The sequence below is a fragment of the Ambystoma mexicanum genome, chromosome 1p, assembly GCF_040938575.1.
Source record: "Ambystoma mexicanum isolate Mex_15411 chromosome 1p, UKY_AmexF1_1, whole genome shotgun sequence".
NCBI classification, from domain to species: Eukaryota; Metazoa; Chordata; class Amphibia; order Caudata; family Ambystomatidae; genus Ambystoma; species Ambystoma mexicanum.
In genome coordinates, this window is record NC_090921.1 from 178,464,736 (window position 1) to 178,489,260 (window position 24,525).

A 24,525-nucleotide genomic window follows, 5' to 3' on the forward strand; every position below is an offset into this window, starting at 1 on the left:
ACTAGCAAAGAAATTGTGTTTTATAAGGCCAACTGCAGTATAATCCAAGTGGGATCGCATCTGCCCTCTGGAAATGGTAGGCATAAACTGTCATCCGATGTGTACCCACGACTTGTGCCTTGTAAATCAACATGGGGTCAAGTCCAGGGAAAACCACCCCTCAAGCACCCAGGCCCGCAATCTCTCTTCCCACATTCCGAGCTAATGATCACGACTGACATGCGCTTTCCTCCTTTTCCCACCTCAACCCCAAAACTTGAAAAGTACACACATTATAATACAGTAGACTGTCTATATAAATGGGCTTGCCTTTGGACTATGGACTTTGGACTCCCAATAATCAAGCAGTGAAGCCACTGTATTATGTGCATAGAGCATTTCTTGGATGTGAATATATGAGTCACACAGAAATCTGAGCTGAGTCTTAAGTGAAGCCACGACAGAAAGATGGATTTCCCAAGGTAAGGGCGGGCAGGGCCAGGGATAAAAGACACCAGCTGGGCAAGTGGGGGTGGGGGAAGGGGATCATACAGGAGGTACTGAAACAGGACAGACCACTCACAGGAGGGGGGTTGGGATACATATGCAAATGATGTGTGTATGTTGTAAACTGACCTGCCTTGAAATAAAATGGCCTTTCGACAAACCTTTAATGGACTGTCATATCATCATTTGAGTTGCACCTCCTGAGGGCGCATTCTGCTCTGTGCGGATGCACAGAACTTCCATGCAAAACGTGTTTGCATAGATTTTCTCCACATCTGCACATTCTGATGCCCAGGGCATGGGGAAAGTCCGCGCAGCTGCAGACCTCCCCCTACTCAGGCAGTGTGCATCTGCTCAGGAGCCGGCATGGCATTCGCCATGCTGGGGTGCGTGTATACTCTAATGATGGTGAACTCAAGCCATTTGAATGGAATGTGCCTGGGTCAGATCGGCTAAGTCTGCCCTGAGAAAAGAAGCAGTGGGGCGCTGAAACCCTGTCATTGTGACCTGAGAAAAGAAGCAGTAGGGCGCTGCAACCCTGTCATTGTGACCTGAGAAAAGAAGCAGTGGGGCGCTGAAACCCTGTCATTGTGACCTGAGAAAAGAAGCAGGGGGGCGCTGCAACCCTGTCATTGTCACCTGAGAAAAGAAGCAGTGGGGCGCTGCAACCCTGTCATTGTGACCTGAGAAAAGAAGCAGTGGGGCGCTGCAACCCTGTCATTGTCACCTGAGAAAAGAAGCACTGGGGTGCTGCAACCCTGTCATTGTGACCTGAGAAAAGAAGCAGTGGGGCGCTGAAACCCTGTAATTGGGACCTGAGAAAAGAAGCAGTGGGGCGCTGAAACCCTGTCATTGTGACCTGAGAAAAGAAGCAGTGGGGCGCTGCAACCCTGTCATTGTCACCTGAGAAAAGAAGCACTGGGGTGCTGCAACCCTGTCATTGTGACCTGAGAAAAGAAGCAGTGGGGCGCTGAAACCCTGTAATTGGGACCTGAGAACAGAAGCAGCGGGGTGCTGCAACCCTGTCATTGTGACCTGAGAAAAGAAGCAGTGGGGCGCTGAAACCCTGTAATTGGGACCTGAGAAAAGAAGCAGTGGGGTGCTGAAACCCTGTAATTGGGATCTGAGAAAAGAAGCAGTGGGGCGCTGAAACCCTGTAATTGTGACCTGAGAAAAGAAGCAGTGGGGCGCTGCAACCCTTTAATTGGGACCTGAGAAAAGAAGCAGTGGGGCGCTGAAACCCTTTAGTTGGGACCTGAGAAAAGAAGCAGTGGGGTGCTGCAACCCTTTAATTGGGACCTGAGAAAAGAAGCAGTGGGGTGCTGCAACACTGTCATTGTGACCTGAGAAAAGAAGCAGTGGGGCACTGCAACCCTGTAATTGGGACCTGAGAAAAGAAGCAGTGGGGTGCTGAAACCCTTTAATTGGGACCTGAGAAAAGAAGCAGTGTGGTGCTGCAACCCTTTAATTCTGACCTGAGAAAAGAAGCAGTGGGGCACTGCAACCCTGTCACTGTGACCTGAGAAAAGAAGCACTGGGGTGCTGCAACCACGTCATTGTGACCTGAGAAAAGAAGCAGTGCGGTGCTGCAACCCTGTCATTGTGACCTGAGAAAAGAAGCAGTGGGTGCTGCAACCCTGAAACTCAGTCCTGAGCAAATAATGGGGTGCTGTAACCCTGAAACTCAGTCCTGAGAAAATAAGCAGTGGGTGCTGCAACCTGAAACTCAGTCCTGAGAAAATTAGCAGTGGGTGCTTCAACTCTGAACCTCAGTCCTGAGCAAATAAGCAGTGGCGTGCCCCAACCCGGTAGCTGTGACCTGGGAAAATGAGCAATTGGGTATGGTGCTGCAACCCTGCAACTGTGACCTGAGAAAAGAAACAGTGGGGTGCTGTAACCCTCCTACTGTGACCTGAGAAAAGAAGCATTAGGGTGCTGCAGAGCTGCAACTGTGACCTGCGCAAAGAAGCAGTGCAGTGCTGCAACCCTTCAAGTCTGACTTGAGCAAAGAAGTAGTGGGGTACTGCAACCCAGTAACTTAGACATGAGCAAAGAAGCAGTAGGGAGTTGCAAACATCAAATGTGACCTGAGAAAATAAGCAGTGGGGTGCTTCAACCTTGAAAGTCTGACTTGTGACCTGAGCAAAGAAGAAATGGGCTGCTGCAACCCTGTCACTGTGACCTGAGAAATGAAGCAGTGGGGTGCTGCAATCATGCAACTGTGACATAAGAAAATAAGCAGCGGGTGCTGCAATACTCTAACTGAGACCTGATCAACAAAACATTGGGGTGCTGCAACCTTGAAAAGAAGCAGTGGGGTGCTTCAACCCATAAGCTTGACCTAAGAAAAGAAGGAGTGGGTGCTGTAACCCTCAAACTGAGACCCGAGCAAAGAAGCAGTGGGGTGCTGCAACGCTGTAACTGTGCCTTGTAAAATAATTGATGTGGTACTGCAACACTGTAACTGAGACCTGAGCAAAGAAGCAATGGGTTGCTGCAGCCCTGTAACTGTGACCTGAGAAATGAAGCAGTGGGGTGCTGCAGCCCTGTAACTATGACCTGTGAAAAGAAGCAGTGAGGCACTGCAACCCTGAAACTGTGACCTGTGAAAAGAAGCAGTGGGGTGCTGCAACCCTGTAACTATGACCTGTGAAAAGAAGCAGTGGGGTGCTGCAACCCTGAAACTGTGAGCTGAGAAAAGAAGAAGCAGTGGGGTGCTGCCACCCACTCACTGTGGGGTGAAAATAAAGCAGTGGGGTGCTGCAATCATGTAACTCTGACACAAGAAAAGAAGCAGTGGGGCTGTGAACTCTGGTCCTCAAAGGCGAGGTAACAGTACTCTGAGATGGATGGGGATGCAGATTTTACTCGCACATCAATAATCAGACCGACTCAAGAAGTTGGCAAAAGAGTAAAGGGTTTTAATAAATCTTTAAAACAGCAGAGTACAATGGACATCAACGGACGCCACACAGACTTATCTCCGAGCATTTCCTAAAAAACAACACTTATATACTAAATATTCATCATGGGTGACATCAGGATACGTGGAAAAATAAGATAACCTACTCAGGGTTGTGGTGGTCAACAGGGAACCTCTACATATACTTTCTATTGGCTAGAAGAACATGATTGGATCTCTAAGGTCAGGTGGGCAACTAAGCCCATCCCAAGTGCAAGCCATCTGCCGTGTCTAAAAATCGACATGCTATTGGCTTATCAAACTATAGGGTTCCTTAATACGTGGCCCTCTATGATTGGTTGGCACATTTGTACCCTTCTGGAAAGTTCCACACGCTACTAGCACGCAACTAGGACTCCAGGTGCTGGAGGGTGTGGCCTGGTCATGCCTCCCCACCTAATTAGCCCATCATTCATCATCAATCCTGCGGTCTGCCATTCAATTAAACCCTTTGAATTTGGCCTTGCAGAGGCTCACTGCGCCTGAGAATAAAAGGGAGTGAAGCATAGTCTTATCTTCTGGACTCGGTATAGCTCGACCCAAAGTCTATTCTCATCCAATCACATGACTGGAGACAACGTTTTCGAGCTCTTCGTTGTATTTTAATACCATTAAATAAAGGAATCTTGGCAGCTTCTATAGTTTTCATTACACCTCAAAGGGAAGCTGAGCTCGCTTCTCACGTTTTTTCTCTCTTCTCGAATCTCAGCTTCATGTGACGTCACCAATTCTCTCTTGCATTCATTTTCACACTTCTTCCGGAACTTCCTTCAGAAGTTTGCCATTTCTTCGTGGATACATGTATGGTTTTCTCAACGGATACCTTGTTTCAAGAACTTTTCGTGGTATTGGCACTCTTTCTGGTATTACACTTGTTGCAATCTATGGCTGCCAACATATAGGCAGAATAGGGGCAGAACATTCGGTAGAGGTACTTGGCTCCTTCTCTACAGCTGCAATACTGTAACTGAGACCTGAGCAACAAAACAGTGGGATGCAGCAACCTTGAAAAGAAGCAGTGGCGTGCTGCAACCCATACGCCTGACCTAAGAAAAGAAGGAGTGGGTGCTGCAACCCTCAACTAGGACCTGAGCAAAGAAGCAGTGGTGTGCTGCAAGCCTGAAACAGTGACCTGTGAAAATAAGTGGGGGGATGCTGCAACTCTGTAACTGAGACCTGAGTAAAGAAGCAGTGGGTGCAGCAATACTGTAACTTGAGCCTGAACAACAAAGCAGTGGGCGCTACAACCTTGTAGCTGTGACCTGGGAAAAGAATCAGTGGGATGCTGCATCCCTGCAACTGTGACCTGTGAAAAGAAGCAGTGGGGCGCTGCAACCCTGAAAGGCAGACCTGAGAAAAGAAGGAGTGGGCGCTGCAACCCTCAAACTGGGACTTGAGCAAAGAAGCAGTGGGGTGCAGAAACCCTGCAAATGTGATCTGAGAAAAGAAGCACTGGGATGCTGCAACACTGAAAGTCTGACCTGAGAAAAGAAGGAGTGGGTGCTGCAACCATCAAACTGGGACCTGAGCAAAGAAGCAGTGGGGTGCTGCAACCCTGAAAGTCAGACCTGAGAAAAGAAAGAGTGGGCGCTGCAACCCTCAAACTGGGACTTGAGCAAAGAAGCAGTGGGGTGCTGCCACCCTGCAACTGTAACATGTGAAGAGAAGCAGTAGGGTGCTGCACCCTGAAAGTCTGACATGAGGAAAGAAGGTGTGGGTGCTTCAACCCTGAAAGTCGACCTGAAATAAGAAGGAGTGGGTGTTGCAACCCTCAGACTGGGACCTGAGCAAAGAAGTAGTGGGACGCTGCCACCCGGCAACTGTAACCTGTGAAAAGAAGCAGTGGGGTGCTTCGACCCTGAAAGTCTGACCTGAGAAAAGAAGGAGTGGGTGCTGCAACCCTCAAACTGGGACCTGAGCAAATAAGCAGTGGGGTGCTGCAACTGTGAATTTAGAAATGAAGCAGTGGTGTACTGCAACCCTGCAACTGTGACCTGTGAAAAGAAGCAGTGCATTGCTGCAACCCGGCAAATGTGAGCTGAGAAAACAAGCAGTGGGGTGCTGCAACCCTGAAAGTCGGACCTGAGAAAAGAAGGAGTGGGCGCTGCAACCCTCAAACTGGGACTTGAGCAAAGGAGCAGTGGGGTGCTGCCACCCTGCAACTGTAACATGTGAAAAGAAGCAGTGCGTTGCTGCAACCCAGCAAATGTGAGCTGGGAAAAGAAGCAGTGGGGTGCTTCAACCCTGAATTTCTGACCCGAGAAAAGAACGAGTGGGTGCTGCAACCCTCAAACTGGGACCTGAGCAAAGAAGTGTAGAGGAGGAGCCAAGTACCCCCACTCCAACTGCCCCGCCTACATTACCTGAAACATATGAACCGAAGTATGTGACGTTTACTGAACAGTCAAACCAGCCAAGAGAAGAGTGTGATCTCTGTGCAGTACCCATAAGAATACCTATACCTAAGAGAATATGGGAGGTAAAGTACCCATTGAGGAAACCATACTTGCATCCAAGACTATATGATGGCCATTTGAACGAAATTCCTGATGAAGCAGAGAAACTAAATGGCAAAGATGAATGGTGACGTCATACAAAGTTGAATCGACACCCATATAAAGAGATAACAAGACCAGAGAGGCAGACGATTTATAAAGTACAAGAAGGTGCCAAGGATAAGTGACATCTTGGGATCAAGATGAAGAGACTTATGCCACAGACCTAATGAACATACTTAGTTTAAATGTGTACAGATGCAATGAAACGCAAGCAGCAGAGCAATCATGAAGCCAGCCACATGCTTTTAAATAGATTAGACCGCGGCAAGTGCCAACATATACATATATACCTCTATAGATACATATGGACAAGTAAAGGGTGAATGTTTCCACGACGTATATAAGCAGTACTGAAAGAAGCAAGAAGGCCTCATTTTCGTGTCGCAGTTGAATAAAACAATTGAACTATCAGAATAAAAGTTCAGCTAAGGAGTTCACTGAGCCAAGAAAGCCATGGTCTTATCAAACTGGAATTGGCTGACATTGGATACAATTAACATGAAAGAACAGAAGCTCCTGTTCAGAGAGGTCAAGCAAAAAACAAAGACATCAAAGGACTATTGAAAATAAAATCAAATACACGAAAAGGCTCAATTCATGGTGTCCAGTCATGTGATAGATGGTAGTTGGAGGAGTGAGGTGATCACACCTACGCACGGAAGCCGGCTAGTGCCCATACTCCTTAAAAATTCTCAGAGAACAGTACAAACTCAAGGCCAACTTCAAAGCACTAATTGACACTGGACCATTGAGGTGATGATGGATGATATTTTAATTGGTGAGAAGCTGGTGTAAAGGCAAGCTCACCCGCACCTGGTTGTTCAGTCTGCGTGCTGTTAAACGTAGGTGGGAAAGTACTGGCGGGGGTTAGAAGCCAACCAATTGTAGGGGACCACGTAGTTGGGGGTCCTATAGCTTGTGTAGCCAATGGGACGTCGTACGTTTAGTGACGTTCATAGTGGCCATTTTGAAGGGAGGGCTTAGTTGCCCCACCTGATGTTAACTATCCAATTACCTCTCTCCGTTACTCCATACAGATATAGAACCTATGCTTGGTTATTCACTTAGAACCAATCCCACCTCCAGTTAGGTTTTGGAAGTTTGCCACGTAGGCTGACGTTGGTAATGACGCAGGTCAAAACGTCAATGATGACCAGTTATAGTTATAAGAACCCCGTTTTTCATGAAGTAGTTAGAGTCAGAGTATCGAGCAATTACTGATGTTCGTTGTACTCCCTGTTTTAGATACTTGACATTAAAACAGACAAACTTTGCCAAACTATTTGTGTCGTCTTGATTATTGATGTATGAATAAAATCTGCATCCCCATCTATCTCCAGGGTACCACTACTCATCTTAAAGGGCTGGACAGAGCCTGCAGTTCAGAAGCAGTGGGGTGCTGCGACCCTTCAACTGTGACCTGTGAAAAGAAGCAGTGTGGTGCTCCAACCCTAAAAATTCTAACCTGAGCAAATAATGAGTGGGTGTTGCACCTTCAAACTGGGACCTGAGCAAAGAAGCAGTGTGGTGCTGGCACCCTGCAATTGTGACCTGTAAAAAGACGTAGAGGGGTAGTGCAATGCTGCAAATGTAGGCTGTGAAAAGAAGTACTGGGGTGCTGAGACCCAGAAAGTCTGACCTGAGAAAAGGAGAAGTGGGTCCTGCAACCCTCAAATTGGGACCTGAGCAAACAAGCAGTGGGGTGCAGCCACCCTGCAACTGGCACCTGTAAAATGAAGCAGTGGGGTGCTGCAAGCCTGCAACTGTGACCTTAGAAAAGAAGCAGTGTGGTACTGCAACCCTAACAGTCCAACCTGAGAAACGTAGTGCGTGCTGCAACCCTCAAATTGGGACCCGAGAAAAGAAACAGTGGGGTGCTGCCACCCTGCAACTGTGGTCTGTGAAAAGCAGTGGGATGCTGCAACCCTGCAAATGTGGGCTGAGAAAAGAAGTGTGGTGCTACAACCATGACATTCTGACCTAAGCAAATAAGGAGTGGGTGCTGCAACCTTCAAACTGGGATGTGAGCAAAGAAGCAGGCGGGTGCTCCCACCCTGCAACCGTGACCTGTGAAAAGTAGTAGTGGGGTGCTGCAACTCTGAAAGTCTGACCTGAGAAAAGAAGGAGTGGGTGCTGCAACCCTCAAACTAGGACCTGAACAAATAAACAGTGGGGTGCTGCAACCCAGCAAATGTGGACTGAGAAAGGAAGCATTGGAGTACTGCAAGCCTTAAGGTTTGACCTGAGAAATTATGGAGTGGGTGCTGCAACCCTCAAACTGGGACCTGAGCAAAGAAGTAGTGGTGTGTTGCCACCCTGCAACTGTGACCTGTGAAAAGAAGCAGCGGGGTGCTGCAACCCTGCATCTGTGAGCTGAGAAAAGAAGCAGTGGGGTGCTGCAACCCTGCATCTGTGAGCTGATAAAAGAAGCAGTGGGGTGCTGCAACTCCGAAATTCTGACCTGAGAAAAGAAGCAGTGGGGTGCTCCAACCCTGCATCTGTGAGCTGCGAAAAGAAGCAGTGGGTGCCATAACCCTGGAAGTCTGACCTAAGAAATGAAGGAGTGGGTGCTGCAACCCTCAAACTGGGAGGGACCTGAGCAAATAAACAGTGGGGTGCAGCCACCCTGCAACTGTGACCTGTAAAAAGAAGCAGTAGGGTGCTGCAACCTGAAAGTCTGACCTGAGGAAAGAAGGTGTGGGTGCTGCAACCCTGCAAGTCGACCTGAAATAAGAAGGAGTGGGTGCTGCAACCCTCAGACTGGGACCTGAGCAAAGAAGTAGTGGGGCGCTGCCACCCAGCAACTGTAACCTGTGAAAAAAAGCAGTGGGGTGCTGCAGCCCTGCATCTGTGAGCTGAGAAAATCATCAGTGTGGCGTTGCAACCCTACAACTGTGAGCTGAGAAAAGAAGCAGTGGGGCGCTGTATCCCTGAAGCTGAGACCCGAGCAAAGAAGCAGTGCGGTTCTACAACCCTGCACAAAACCAAGGAGAGACACCAGGAGAGAAAGTAAGAAAGGGTCGGCCAGGAGTTGAACATATGTTATAAACATAGAGACCCTGCTTACACTGCACTAGTAAAGTGACTCGATTCAGGCCTTCATCAGGCGATTACGTGCTGGGGCCACGATCCCCCATCCTCTCTTTCTTTGCCCCAGTAAGCTGTCCTAGGGCCTCCAGCAAGTTGCTTTCTGAAACGAAACTTACCTGAAAATCTTGCTAAAATGGGTATCTTTTCAGTAGCACTACAGTGTAGTATATAGCATCCCTGTTGCGCTCATCATCTAGATCCAGAAAGTGACTCGATTCCATTATCAGACTCTCAGGGGGCAAAACTCATATAACCCTTTAACTTCAATCAATGCTTTAAGATGATCCCATCAGAAGAGCTATTATTCATAGACAATTTTTATTAACATACAATTCTCGTTAAAAAAAGTAGAACACTACATATATATATATATATATATACTTTGTATCACAGTCACAGCACAAAACAATTCTTCATTATAAAGTAACCAGTCCAACCAGTGAGAATAACAAATACAAAGTTTTTTAGACAAGTTCATACAGTACTTATCTCAAACTTATACTAAAACACAAAGCAGTGGCTCATTAATATCCAAATACAGCATCTAAATTAGAAAGCATGGTCAAGCTTATATATCGGGCCAGTCAATGGAACCTACACATTGAATCTTCTAGAGAGCTATATAGAAATAGCTTTAGGTATTGCTGCAACCTTCCTTGACTGACACGATATAGAGGATAGATAAATAAATAAGTACGACGTATACACGTGCCTTAGACTAGCCGGCATTTGCACAGCACATTGGTGTACATCTCTTGGGAGCACTCACAACACAGAACATGGCGCTTGGATGAAGTAGAGTGCAAGGATGTGGGAATGCAAATCAAGGAAGGGATTTGTCAAGCGCCAGACCTGGGAGCCGTTTGATGTATGATTGCCAGTAAAAGTTACAATGGGCCTCATTCCGAGGTTGGTGCTAGTCATGGCGCTAGTAGCGCCATGACTAGCACCATTACCGGTACCATGTCCGCCCTCATTCAATAGGGACTTACTGGTCTAGTCCGACCTTTGCGGGACCGGTAACTCCCCATTGAAAATGTCAATCCCCATTCCCATTTGAGCCCCCATAGGGCTCAATGGGAATGGGGAGGGTGCTAATAACGGTGCCGTAAATTACGGTACCGTTATTAGCTCTGAAGTCCCTTTGCGGATCCCGTCCATAACGCCTGGTAAAAGCAGGCGTTAAGGACGGGGACGCAATGGGACCCCGTAGTAGGGCGCAAAGGGTTTACCGGCACCGAGGTCCTTAACGGTGCCCGGTATCCCTTTGCGCCCTACTCGGAATGAGGCCCAATGGGTAATAACACTAGGAGCAGCGCAGTGGGAATGAAGGAAAACTACTTGGAAGAACGTTCAAGACAAATTAAAATACTCAACAGAGTGTACTGGAGTCCAGAAAGATTGATGAAGAGAGGTTTGATGGATTCTGATGACTGCTGGAACTGTGGTAATGGAGAGGGTAGTACAGAGCGTATGATCTGGGACTGTACACGTGTCCGCGGATTTTGTCAAGATGTATGTAGCATTTGCCTGCGGATTTTAAATCAGGATATTGCTCTGGATTTCAAAACGATGGTTTTAGGTTGTGATGAGTTGCTTGAAGATCTTTCAGTCTCTCAGAAAAAAATGTAGTTTAGGGGGGCTTTCTATATGCAAAAAGATGATATTAAGGAGCTGGAAATCTCGGATTGCTCGGACGGTGGTGGATTGGATTGAGGAGATGGCCTGTCTTGCCAACATGGAGAGAGTGATTTATAGGAAACAAGGGAAGCTTACCTTGTATACAAAAATGTGGGATGAATTTCTAAAAATGTACTAGTTCTGAGTTTGTCAATATGTATTCTCTTATCTGCATGTAACTATATTGTTTTACTATTTACTGTTAACTGTTCCTTGCTGTTTTGTAAAATGTACAAATAAATAATTTTTAAAAAAAAGAGAATGAAGGAAAACTGTGTCTTATGTCTCCAAGATGAGCATTCAAGTAGAGTCCCGTTATTCAGTAACTGAAGGAGAATTACTGGTGTGAGGGCATAGTATTTCAGCAATGCCTTTTGGGGGAAGCAAATGACTGGCCACATGAATTATAAACCGCTCAGTCTGTCAAGGAACGTCAAGGGTTATGTCCAGAATTTGAGACCCGGTTTTAAGATTCAAAGAATGAGATTATGTGGTAGAATATTTTCCTGCGGTAAAGAACAGTGTGGCTGACTTCTTTTCCAGGCCAAAAAAAAAAGAGTTAATCGCGGAATAGCTGAAGGCATTTTGGGAAGTTAAAAAAGAACTGTCGTAGGACAGAGATTTAATGCCTGCATAAAGGGCACCCAGGAATTATGGGCATTAAGCACAAGGCGTACGAAAGGTATTAGTGGCAGGGAATCAACCGATAGTAGAGAGGAAAATATAATCTTTCTTAATGAACTAAAAGATAGACTAGCAAAGAACGTGCATTTGGACCCTGAGTCAGGGTAAACTTACTGATGTAAACAGAGTCTGGGGTCGTACTTGACTGTATGAGTATCCTCGATGACGTAAGACTTGGAATATGATGTGAGATATGAATGTCTTTTCTTTTTTTCTCTCTCTGGTCTGTTTTAAAGGTTTGTATAAACCAATAAAATTAAAAAAATAAAATAAAAAAAAAGAGAGAGGAAAATATGAGAGTGCTGGTCTCAGCGATGGCCATTCTTGAATTCTGATAATAATGCCCCATAACAAAAAAATATGTTACAGTCCATTCTAGAGGGTGCATGGAGATGTTAAGAAATTGACGTCTTAGGACCGTACAGTGTTCTTTCTGGAAGACAGAAATACTTATTGGTGATAATTGATTATTATTATAATTGGCCTGAGGCTAAGATGGCGTAGACTGTATCAGGGAAAGAAGTTGTGGGATTCTTGGAAGGCCTCATGAGGAGGGAACGGTACACAGAAGAAATTCTGAGAAATAATGGACCACAGTTTCAAAGTGGGGAAGTTGCGAGGTATACTGAAAGCAAGATATGTGTAAATAGATTGTCATTTGCCACCCAGAGGCAAATGGATTGGTAGAAAGTTTCAATAGGGCTATTTTGGGACAATAGAACAAGCAGTGAGAAATTGATTAAACATACCTAAGGCTTTGAGTGATTTACTGTGGATTGTGAGATCATCCCCCAATACTGTGACAACTGTATCCACATTCCATCTCATGCAATTGTGAGTTGAATTTGAAAGTATTCCAGCTTAGGTGAATGCCAGCTCCACAGGTTACTGCGTGTGCCACGAGATTGTGAAGAGATGAATATTGAAGGTGATGGTGATTCTAGAAGGTGTGTCGGAAGCGGCTGTTTTTTCTGTTCTTTCTGTTCTGTTCCTGTGATTTTAGATACAGTGCAGTGCAGTGCAGGCAGTACACGTAGTACACAAAGCACAGTTTTGCACATCTACTTAGAGGAACATTTTAGAACGTTTCAGAACGGTGACTGTGGGGGGGGGTGGTCACTGTGGGTCCTTGACCTTTGACTCACCTCCTTCACCTCCTTTGCAACGACTTCACAGCTCACTGCCTCACAAAAAAAATCTCAACTTTTAAAAATAAAAAGCCTCACGAGTCTTACGTGTCTGACCTCAAACTTACCTTGGATGAATGAGCTTCAGTTCTGTTGACTTTTTCCTCTCGTCAGCGGTCAGCGGTATGAGGAGAGGCTGTGGCTGTGGTTGACAAGTTAATTAAAAGTCATCTAACAAGGGCCCTAGTCAGACACACGCCTTGGACATGCATGGAGGACGACTTGGATCTTGTTACTGCCATGGACAACTCCTTCTCTGAGGATAACCCCACGGTGTTGGGGGAGGGTGGGAAGTGCATTACAGCCAACGCCACTGTCAATATAGAGGTTGTAGGTAGCATGCCCCAAACCTCTCAACCCCCCCACCGACAGTCCTCAAGTGGCCACCAGTCTGGAATGCACTTGACCCCTACAGTGCTAATAAGCAAGAAAACACTGAGTCACGAAAACGTCCTCCAAAAGGAAGGGAGCGCACACTGGAAAGAAACACCAGAGGCAACAATGGAAACAATGGAGCTACCAATTGACATTGACTCGACTGTACCTCTATGCAAGGAAAAGAGCGATACAGGGCATGAACCAACGGCAGACAACACCGGACATAACATGGGGGAGGCTAAAACATCAGCAAACCTCAACATTAAGAGCAACGCTACATCATCCCTTGACGAAGGAGCAACAGGAAATCAAAATGCAGGAGAGGCTGATAAACCATGTCAAGACATCCAGGAGATCCACAGGGGAGCGATATTAACCCCGTCATATACATTTGGCATAAATGCGAAACACCAACTACCAAACCACTTGGCCCAAGATACCCTCGGAACTGCCTGGAGACCCCGGTGAATCACGCCCATCCTGCTGAAAGGGAATCAGCGCTTCCACTACTATAGGAAAGACGATGAACAAGGATGGGACTGGGGCCACATCAAAAGCTCCTTGACTACCAAGGACAATGGCTCATTGGCCATAGAAAGAGGTGGAAAGGGCAGTGAGCCCTTGCCCTGCCTGCCCCCTGGGACTAAAAGCAGTTTGCCAGAAACGCTCCTTTTGGCCGTTCTGGACAAAGAATCAGACTCAAGGGTCTAGCTTGCTACTAGACATTCTGGTGGCCTGCTGGCTCCTGCTCTGAAGCTGAAGGAACGAGTGATCTTGGACCCTAGTGTAAAACAAAGTGCCTTAGTAGGCGCAAAAGTGACAAAAATACAGCGGTCAACACTTTGCTCAAAAACAATTCCTGCAAGTAAACGACAAAGGTCTGACTTGGACAGAGAAACACCTCATACCCTCGACGAGGACTTACTGATGGACTTAATAGCTTCTCAGGTTGAGCAAAGTAAAGACGAATCGAACAGCCAAAGTGTAATTCACCCCAAAATAATAGCAGCCTTTTTTTAACGATGGCTCCTTTTATGAAGTTGATTGAAACCCAAAACGACCAGTTAAGAGACCAAACTACACTGATTGCAATGCTGCACAGTAAAATGATCTTTGTAGAAGGTTTCATTACGGCCATCCAAACCAAAATGGACAAAATTGAGGAACAAACTACTAACATCTTGAAGAATATCCTCGAGCCCGTAATCCAAGACAAAGAGAGAAGAAGATCAGAAAGATTCTTCTCACTTAAACATCCACAAGATCAGTCAGGAGGAGAATCCCTGATCACGGATGGCCTCAAGAAGTTTGTTCTAACAAACTAGTTAAAACTTATGCAACTGTATCGACATCTACAGACTTTACGTCCCCTGTAACTATAGTTATTGCAGATACTGAGGCTCAAGGAATAAGTCAAACCTTAACTCAATCTAGTCAACCTATGCCTGAAGAGATTCAAAACAGTGTTGGTATCCCCGATGGGAAAAAACAAAAAATCAATAAATGACCCCACTCGCCCTCGAAGATCTTCAACATCTTCGATAAATTTGGTGAGGGTGATAAAGGGTCAGGCAAAAAGGTGGAATCCCCACAGTCGGAGAGACTAGCTTTCCGGAAAAAATTTGAGCAAGCAAAAAAAGCCTTGACTGAAAAGTCACTGGCTAAGACGCATACTGCTACATCACAAACTGATGTGAAGAAAATGGGGGGAATGGCAGTGCCCATTAAGAAGGGGACAAAACTAAACGCAGGTACTGTTATCCGAAACATTCAGAGACCCGAAACTCCAGAGATGTTTGTTAGAGGGTCAAAGAAGCACACTACAAATGAAAGTGTAATAGTACTCTCAGAAATGGACAGCCAAAAACTCTAACACACTTATCTGATGTTCAGGGGCAGCAAGTCGACAGCAATGTAGACTTATTAAAAGTGTCTTCTTACTCTGACGACTCAGAGTCAATATGCTCAAATGGGGCAGTCACTCAGCCAGACTATGGAGAATCTGACTCTAAATTCTCTGACGAAGCGGATGGAGAACAGGCTGAGGAACTGGAAGAGGAATTGAACCAAAGCAATAAACAAGGGCCCATCATGAAGAAGACTCTAAAGGTCAGATTCTCAAAAGACTGTAGAATCAATGAAACAGCAAATTTACCAGCTCAAAAATTGTCAAGTGCCAGTGGTCAGTCAAACGAGAATCAAGACAAAACGACAACAGATGACCCCGACCCAGAGCTATTGGCAATAGAAGAGTATAAAATCTGGAACCAGAACAGATACGGAACCCGGGTAAGGAAGGAGGTGCTTCAAAGACCGACTGAATGATCTGTCAGACAAGAAAAAGACAGTATCAGAATAACTAGAGTGGTCGATACTCGCGATAACAGGTCTCCCCCGTGGCCAGGTTGGTCGAGAAATGTTACAATAGGTCTCCCTCTTGTTTTTTGCTAGAAAGGGTCTTACACATCAAAGACAGCTTGACCCTTAATAGAACCAACATTATGAGACTCATTGGGTCAATTGAGGAATTCAAGAAAATACAATCGAGGGACATCCTGGTAATCGAATTCCCAGAAGAAAAGCTCCTAGACAGAGCTCTGATCTACACATCGGATCGTATAACTAAAGACATCTTTATCAAAGAAGGCCATAGACTTCTCACTATGGGTTTCTGGTTAAAAGAAAGAGAAACATTGTTTCCCACATCAACCTCTATATACCGACCTACTAATTCGGCCTACCTGGAGCTGACAAGCATGAGAGGCAGGGAGGCTCGTCCAGAAGAACTAACAAGTAAAAAGCAAGCAACAGGAGACAAACAAGCTCCACGTTGGGCAGGACCAGAAAATTTGGGAAGCGAATTGCCATCACCTAAACAGCCCAGAGCGATATGCCTGGGTAGCCCAAGAGAAGATTGGAGGTGTCTAGCGGGCACACTAGCTAGGAAGTCATAATGCTAAAAACCGTCAGAGACCGCCCTCTTCCAGACCCTGACCATCTGCTCCTGGAATACTCTGGAAGGATTTGAAGTTTTCCTGAACCCCGCTGTCAAAGGGAACCTTGGGCGACCCATGGCAGGATTGATTGCAGCATGTAAAAGAACAAATGGTTGGTCCAAGCTTTGCGCACAGAACCCTACACCACTGATTCAGTTTGTGTTGCTGTCAAAATGTTATAGTCAACACACTCGCCACCTCCTGATATGTAATATCTACTCGAACCCCGTATTACCACTTGCAGTCAATCTCCAAGAAACAGTTATGAACGACATCGATGAAGTTAGATCCACATATAACAACATTGAAGTCTTGGTATGTGGAGACTTGAACATGGAATGTTTTGACTCTAGGAATGAATTGATAATTAACCCACCAAGAGCTGCCACTTCGAAGATACTAAGGGGTATAAGGTGGAGAGAAGATCTACAAAAAAGAAACATAAACCTGATGAATGGTAACATAAGGGGTGATATTCCACCAAAAGCGACCTGGAAAAGAGGTGCTCATACTAAGATACTAGACTACATTTTTGCGTCAGAGACTCTATCTGGCCAGATGAGTCATTTAGACGTGATATCAAGTAACAACAGTGATCACAATCTATTGGAGATGGTGGGAAGTCATGTTGAAGACACCGCTGGGCAGCCTTCATACTCATTTAACGTTATCAACATTGAGGTTACACTGGGCCTAAACAGGCTAAGGATATCCTCTAAGGACCTCAGTAAACGAACTACGTCCTTGTTTAATGGCAAAAAGCAGGGATGTTTCTGGCAATATTATACACCCAATCCATTATCCACTAGCCCTGAAAACTTCCAGGCCAAAGTCGGAAAAGGCTTGAAAAGTGTGTTCACAAGGAAACACGTCTTTAACAAGGACATTCATGAAAAGAAATAGTCCATTAAAAAACTAACTATGAAACTCAAAAAGGGTGTGTTCCCTGACGTAAGAGAAAAGCTGAGAAAAGAGAAACAATCACTCAAAAACTGTCTGAAAATACACCAATATCGACTATTGCAGACAGATGGGGAGAGAATGTTGGGCCTGATGGCCAATAGGAACACAGTCGAGATCTGGAAGCTGTTAAACTCCACAACGGCTTGAAAACTCAATACCATCGTCAACTTGGGAAAAACATTTTGCAGGATTGTTTTCTAACAAGTTGGGGGAAGGATACGAAAGGGTTACCCTCTCTAACCTACCCTGGACTTTCGAATTCGACAGGGAGGAGATACTCACCCTAATAAAAAATGCAAATGCTTCAAGGGCAGCGGGCCCTGACGGCCTAACAAACGTTATCCTGAAGCAACACCTGGAGCACTGGGCCGACTTCATGCTGTCCCTGTTCGAGGAAATTAAACTAACAAAGAAAATACCCACTTCTTGGACCAAGTCAATCGTGGTCCCGATCTACAAAAAGGGCGACAGGTCTGACCCTGCCAACTACAGACCAATCGCCCTTTTGGACGTGGTAGGAAAGCTGTTCTCAGCAATACTCCTGAAACACTTGAACACGTGGTCCAAACAATCAAACCACCAAGACCGATGGCAATCTGGCTTTAAAAAAGGGACGGGAACTGCCCTAAATCTGTTCCTGATCAATTTGTTGAAATGCAGGGCAAAAGCAACTAAGCAGAATAAAACCTACATTGCTTCTATAGACATGGCCCATGCTTTTGACTCAATAAACAGGAATACTTTATGGGGTAAACTGGTAAAATGGCGCTGTCCGATCGACCTGAGGGAAGCTCTGGAACTCCTGCACTCTGGAACAACACTAAGAATACACTTGGTCAGAGCAGGAACTCTGTCGAGTGAAATTGGAACATCAGCAGGGATAAAACAGGGCTGTAGATTGGCGCTGGCTATATTTAACCTCTACATATCTGACATCGAGGAGGCTTTTGAAGATGTGAGGTGCTTCTGCCCAAGGATTGCAGGCATCCCAGTAGAAAAATTACTCTATGCTGACGACCTCCTAATTATGGATCAAACTGAAGTAGGCCTACAGAGACAGCTGAATGCTTTGTCTAAATATGTGTGTGACAACTCACTAACCATCAATCCTAGGAAATCCAAAATTATGGTTATAGGAGAAACAAACAGAAACCACAGAATGAAAAGAAGTTGGAGTCTCCAAGGGGTTAAAATACCCGAGGTTACATCGATGCAGTACCTGGGGTTAACAGAGAACACTAGTATGGTAGACTCACACGGGGCAATGGCTGTGAAGTCCAAAGCTAAGAATCTAGCAACCCAGGCTAGAATAATCAAGCGCAAGTATGGTAAATTTTCCCTATTACCCATCATTAACTTCTACAAATTGAAGGTGACTCCCATCCTGGCGTATGGTTCTGAAACGCAGTTACAACTCGCAGGAAGCAGGTTGAGGGAGAATTTTGGTGACGAGTGCTGAATATGCCAAGCTCCCTACCGGTAGAAGTGATCAGGAGAGAAATGGGAATGGTGTCACTGTGCACCACTATGGTCTGGAGATCACTGTCAATGTTGAGGAAATGCTTACAACCACCAGGTGAAGGAGGGTATGAAGTCCTACAAAAAGCTATCTCCTTAAACAGTTAGAAGTCTTTAACTGAATGGAGATCTACATGTGTGGAGATACTAAATAGTCTAGCACTGAGCGAAGAGCTTCTACTGAAAAACCCCGACCATGTGAAGGAGAAACTTTACGATCAGAACTGGATAGATACAGGTGAATGGATTGGGAGCATGAAAAGTGGTGGAGGGATAACGAAAGACGCTAGGAAACGAGGTCAAGTTCCAAGATACTTCATAAAGTTTCCCTATCCCACTCTCAGACAAGACCTCATGAGGTTCCGCTTTAACCTGTTCACTATAAAAGAAGTTCTTGAGAGACGCAAAGTAGCCTCAATGAGAAATTACACGTGCCGGCTTTGCAAGGGTACGCTTGAATCCCTAGAGCATTTAACAACTGAATGTGAGTCACTCAAGGATTTAAGAAGAACAACATACTTGGGACACTTGTTTCAGAATTCAATAACATCATCTCCCAACACACTCTGGGTGAGCCTGTGTCAAGGCAGGGGAAATACAGAGATTCTAGCCCTGATGGCCTTCGTCAAAAAAAATCTTTGAGTGACTAACGGTGGAAGTAGACGAAAAGAAGAGCTGTACTGAGTTGAGAGGAAAAAATTGATGAAGAATGGAGCACAACCAGACTTTTGGGAAAGGATCTGGGGGCCCTACTCTATTTGAATTTTACTTGTTTTTTTTTTTCTTCTTCTTCTTCTTTATTATTTTAATGAGATTTTATACATTTCTTCTTGTAAGTAATTTTATGAAAGTTTGATTAATTTTTTTTATTTTTTACTTTTTTTTATTTATTTATTTATTTATTGTTTGTTTGTTTGTAAATAGCATAAAAAGGTTGAAATGTAAACTAAAAACATGCTAATCAGAAAAATATTGGAGGTGCAAAGCTGTTACAGAAATGCATTGGAGTGGACAGGGGAGACATGACACGCAAGTAAAAGACAAAACAAAAGTTAAAAGATGGAATAAGGTAGGGAAAGGGACATTACGTTTCCAAGCCATATGGAAGTTGTCAGCGCATTTATGATGACAAATATCGAGGGCTGCAGGGAACTGCAGGGTGTGGTCTCTCTTCACGTGGCTGAGTGGTCCGGGGAGCAACCAGGCGGTGTAAAATCCCTTACTGGGAACAGCTTCTGAGGATGGGGAGAAAGGTGGAGTGGAGCTGGCCATTCACAAATGCGATCATGCCATGTCCTTTCAGATTCCATGAACATGCAGCATATAGAAGTAAGCAGCATTTTACATAAACATAACCAATAATTATTTTCTTTGATTTCCATATCTGGAGGGTAGGGAGGAGTGTTGCTTACTGTGGCCTGTCATCCCACTCCTTCCCCATTGTATATGCACAATCGATGATAACTTATATTTGTATTGTGCTAATTTTCATGCTGCTTCCAGGCAGGACAGTGAAAGAATTCCCACTAGATCTGACTTCACAGTGCTAGATGAATAGAGGAGCCAGGATTATCAGGAGGACACTTGAGTCAGTTGGAGTATTGGAGTGTGAGCTGGAGGCTATTCTGCCAGTAATTGTGTCCTGTGTTATGCTGTGCCTTTGGGTTTGTATACTGCACTACACTGTACTACAGCACCTATCTGACAGAGAGAGAAAGAGACAGAGAGAGAGAGAGAGAGAGAGAGAGAGAGAGAGAGAGCAAGAGATCCCATACTATTGACTAGATCAGCTTGGGCGATTATCGACAAACTGTAAAGCTCGGCCTGGGCTTGACAAGGTGATCTTACCTACAGGGTGACATGGACTCAAGCATGTGCGTTGTAGTTTTGAGGAGGTTTCTACAGTATGTGTTCTTCAGTAAACCTGACACAGGGCCGTGCCCATGCTTACCCGTGACTTTGCTAACAAATGGCCATTGTTTGTATATTTCTGCACTCGGGAGATCAATACCTGAGGCAATTAAGACCTGTCCACTTGGTCTAAATGATACAGAAAGTGCTGTATGACCAACCATACAAAAGGTATTAAGGGTGAAAAGACAATCTTTGCCCAAACATTATCTAAGGCTTGCAAACAAAATCTATACTGTGTATGCCATATAAGTAGAAGCTACTGACAAGTAATAAATGGCACCAGATCCTTTCCCATAGGGAAGGGAATAAAAGTAAAGTGCATTCTTTGCCTTTCACACTTTTTTGGTTGTTATATTTGTTGAAGAACAGGATGTCATTTCAAAGAGAAATGACTTACAAAGTAGGTAGTAACAGAGAGCAGAGGCAGTCCTAGGGTAAGGTGCCTTTACATAAGAGTATGTTGACCTTCTAATGGCCCATACATAAGGAAAAGTGATTATGTTATTGGGTTATATGGGATTTTACCAACGGAAAATTCAGAGTGGTACATTTAATCGTGACCATAATACCAAAAAACACTGATTTCAATCCCCATGATTTGTTATCTTTATAACGCCACCTCAACCCCATCCCGACCCATTTTAACCCCTTAACCTACTACCCTAGGGGCATCATTACGGCCTTCGCGGAACGGGTTAACGTGCTCCGCTAATGGAGGCGGACCCGTTAAACCCTTTCCGCGAAATTACGAGGTCCCCTCGCGGGACCCGGTAAGGACGCCTGGTAAAACCAGGCGTCGTTACCGTATCCTGCAAGGGGAAGAGGGAGCTAACAACGGGCCAGTCGTAATCGGCCCGTTGTTAGCGCCCTCTCCCATTCCCATTGAGCCCTATGGGGGCTCAGATGGGAATGGGGAAGGTCCGGGCCCGGGTTCCCTGAAGGAGGAATTACCGGGCCCTCCGAACTCTGAATGGCCCAGTAATTCCCCATTCTGGGAACCTGGTAAAGGAGCCCGGTTTGGCGGTAGCCATGGAGCCCTATATATAGGGCCTCGTAATGAGGCCCTATATATATTTACTTAATATTTTTGGTGTTTTTCTGTATTATGGTTTTGGGTGACATGTACCACTCTGAATTCTTTTCGGTAAATTGACTGGGTACCTGTTATTGTGATGCTTTAATCACTGATTTATGCTGTAAAAAAGGTGTGTGTCCATTAGCTATTAATTCTGAAATTCCCTTTGGTTTTTATTATCAGCCGATTCAACTAGGAGGTCCAGACCTTTCCTCTGCGAATCCTTTTTTTTCAAGATGTATGTTTTTATATTCTTGCTATTTTGATGGTAACGATGTACCCCTTGTGTGAGTCTAATGGTCTAATTTTACAGTCTTTCCAATCTTGATTGTACCATATATTGGCTTTAAGGAGTTTCCACCTCGTCTGTACCGTACATGCCATTCAGCAGGGTTCCCCCTGCTCTGCTCATTGTACCAATACGTTATTGGGCACCATCACCTCTATGGTCAGGGGTTGAAGTGCTCCTAGAAGGAATGAAAGTGAAGGAAGAAGTTTCAACTTGCACTTCAGTGCGCATTCCCTTAAACAGCAGGTGTGATTGTTTGGGGGTTTGGGTTGCCTGGGGGAGGGGGCATGGTGATGGGGTTTGTGGGAGCAGGTCAGCAGGGTACATAATTCCACTATTTCTTTTCATACACTTCGAGCACTCTCTATGGTGTCTTTATCTGGGCTTGGGATAATCTCAATATTCAATAAACCATCACATATTATTTCCCGGGACCAATCACCTGAGTTATCAATGAGCTATTTGACATGTCTTCTGTTGTTGGACATTTGCAAAGGATCCAAGCACATTTTGTCTGCCTCCAAATGCATATTATTTTCATGGAACCCCAGAAAAAACATGTTCTCTGATAGGCTGTGCTCACCTTTAAAATGATCTATAGTTAGAGATGCTACGCCAAGATGTTGGCGTAGTTGGACAAGATTCAATTACTCACCACTCAAAGCAGTACATCCATCTCACCACTGCCCGGTTAATCACTAGTATTACTCACCACTCAAAGCAGTACATCCATCACACCACTGCCCGGTTAATCACTAGTATTACTCACCACTCAAAGCAGTACATCCATCACACCACTGCCCGGTTAATCACTAGTATTACTCACCACTCAAAGCAGTACATCCATCACACCACTGCCCGGTTAATCACTAGTATTACTCACCACTCAAAGCAGTACATCCATCACACCACTGCCCTGTTAATCACTAGTATTACTCACCACTCAAAGCAGTACATCCATCACACCACTGCCCGGTTAATCACTAGTATTACTCACCACTCAAAGAAGTACATCCATCACACCACTGCCCGGTTAATCACTAGTATTACTCACCACTCAAAGCAGTACATCCATCACACCACTGCCCGTTTAATCACTAGTATTACTCACCACTCAAATCAGTACATCCATCATACCACTGCCCGTTTCATCACTAGTATTAACATATATGATCCCATATAGTCATTAATCCTGAGAGATCTACACTGGTTACCAATAACGGGCCAAAATAACCTTGAAGACATCCAGAATCATTTAGAAGGCTTTGGCAACTAAAGGTCCATCGACCTGGCCAACAAATGGCTACCCTGGACAGCCAGAGCGACTCACGAGCTGCAACATCGGGAGCCTGGTAAAAAATAAATATTGAAAGGAAAAAGCTGAGAGACAGGCCTTCTCTTGTTATACACCAGCACTGTGGAATACCATCCCAACCCACATCCGCACATGGCAACCCCACCTCTCCATTTCAGGCGGGAATTGTAGACCATGCTATCGAAGGAATTTCTCTACAAAAGCTACGAAACTCACGTACCCACAGTCAGGTGGCTTTGCTGTGAACGATCTGGCAGACAGATCCGCCAGGTCACCTCTTGCTTACTCAATGATCATAAAGTGCTCCTCTCTTCTGCTTTATAGCATCTGGCAGACAGATCCACTGGGTCACCTCTTGCTTGCTCGATGATTGTAAAGTGTTCATCTCTTCTGCTTCCTAGCATCTGGCAGACAGATCCGCCAGGTCACCTCTTGCTTGCTCGATGATTATAAAGTGTTCATCTCTTCTGCTTCCTAGCATCTGGCAGACAGATCCGCCAGGTCACCTCTTGCTTACTCGATGATTATAAAGTGCTCATCTCTTCTGATTCCTAGCATCTGGCAGACAGATCCGCCAGATCACCTCTTGCTTACTCAATGATTATAAAGTGCTCATCTCTTCTGCTTCCTAGCATCTGGCAGACAGATCCGCCGGGTCACCTCTTGCTTGCTCGATGATTATAAAGTGTTCATCTCTTCTGCTTCCTAGCATCTGGCAGACAGATCCGCCAGGTCACCTCTTGCTTACTCGATGATTATAAAGTGCTCATCTCTTCTGCTTCCTAGCATCTGGCAGACAGATCCACCAGGTCACCTCTTGCTTGCTCGATGATTATAAAGTGCTCATCTCTTCTGCTTCCTAGCATCTGGCAGACAGATCCGCCAGGTCACCTCTTGCTTGCTCGATGATTATAAAGTGCTAATCTCTTCTGCTTCCTAGCATCTGGCAGACAGATCCGCCAGGTCACCTCTTGCTTGCTCGATGATTATAAAGTGCTAATCTCTTCTGCTTCCTAGCATCTGGCAGACAGATCCGCCAGGTCACCTCTTGCTTACTCGATGATTATAAAGTGCTCATCTCTTCTGCTTCCTAGCATCTGGCAGACAGATCCACCAGGTCACCTCTTGCTTGCTCGATGATTATAAAGTGCTCATCTCTTCTGCTTCCTAGCATCTGGCAGACAGATCCGCCGGGTCACCTCTTGCTTGCTCGATGATTATAAAGTGTTCATCTCTTCTGCTTCCTAGCATCTGGCAGACAGATCCGCCAGGTCACCTCTTGCTTACTCGATGATTATAAAGTGCTCATCTCTTCTGCTTCCTAGCATCTGGCAGACAGATCCGCCAGGTCACCTCTTGCTTGCTCGATGATTATAAAGTGCTCATCTCTTCTGCTTCCTAGCATCTGGCAGACAGATCCGCCAGGTCAC

The 24,525-nt window shown here is 45.3% G+C and overlaps 1 protein-coding gene across 3 annotated transcripts in view; it reads left to right on the forward strand.

Annotated features, from left to right (window-relative positions):
* Window positions 1–24,525, forward strand: part of TNFSF13 (TNF superfamily member 13) — a 642,202-nt gene that overhangs the window by 269,149 nt on the left and 348,528 nt on the right. The window lies entirely within an intron of this gene.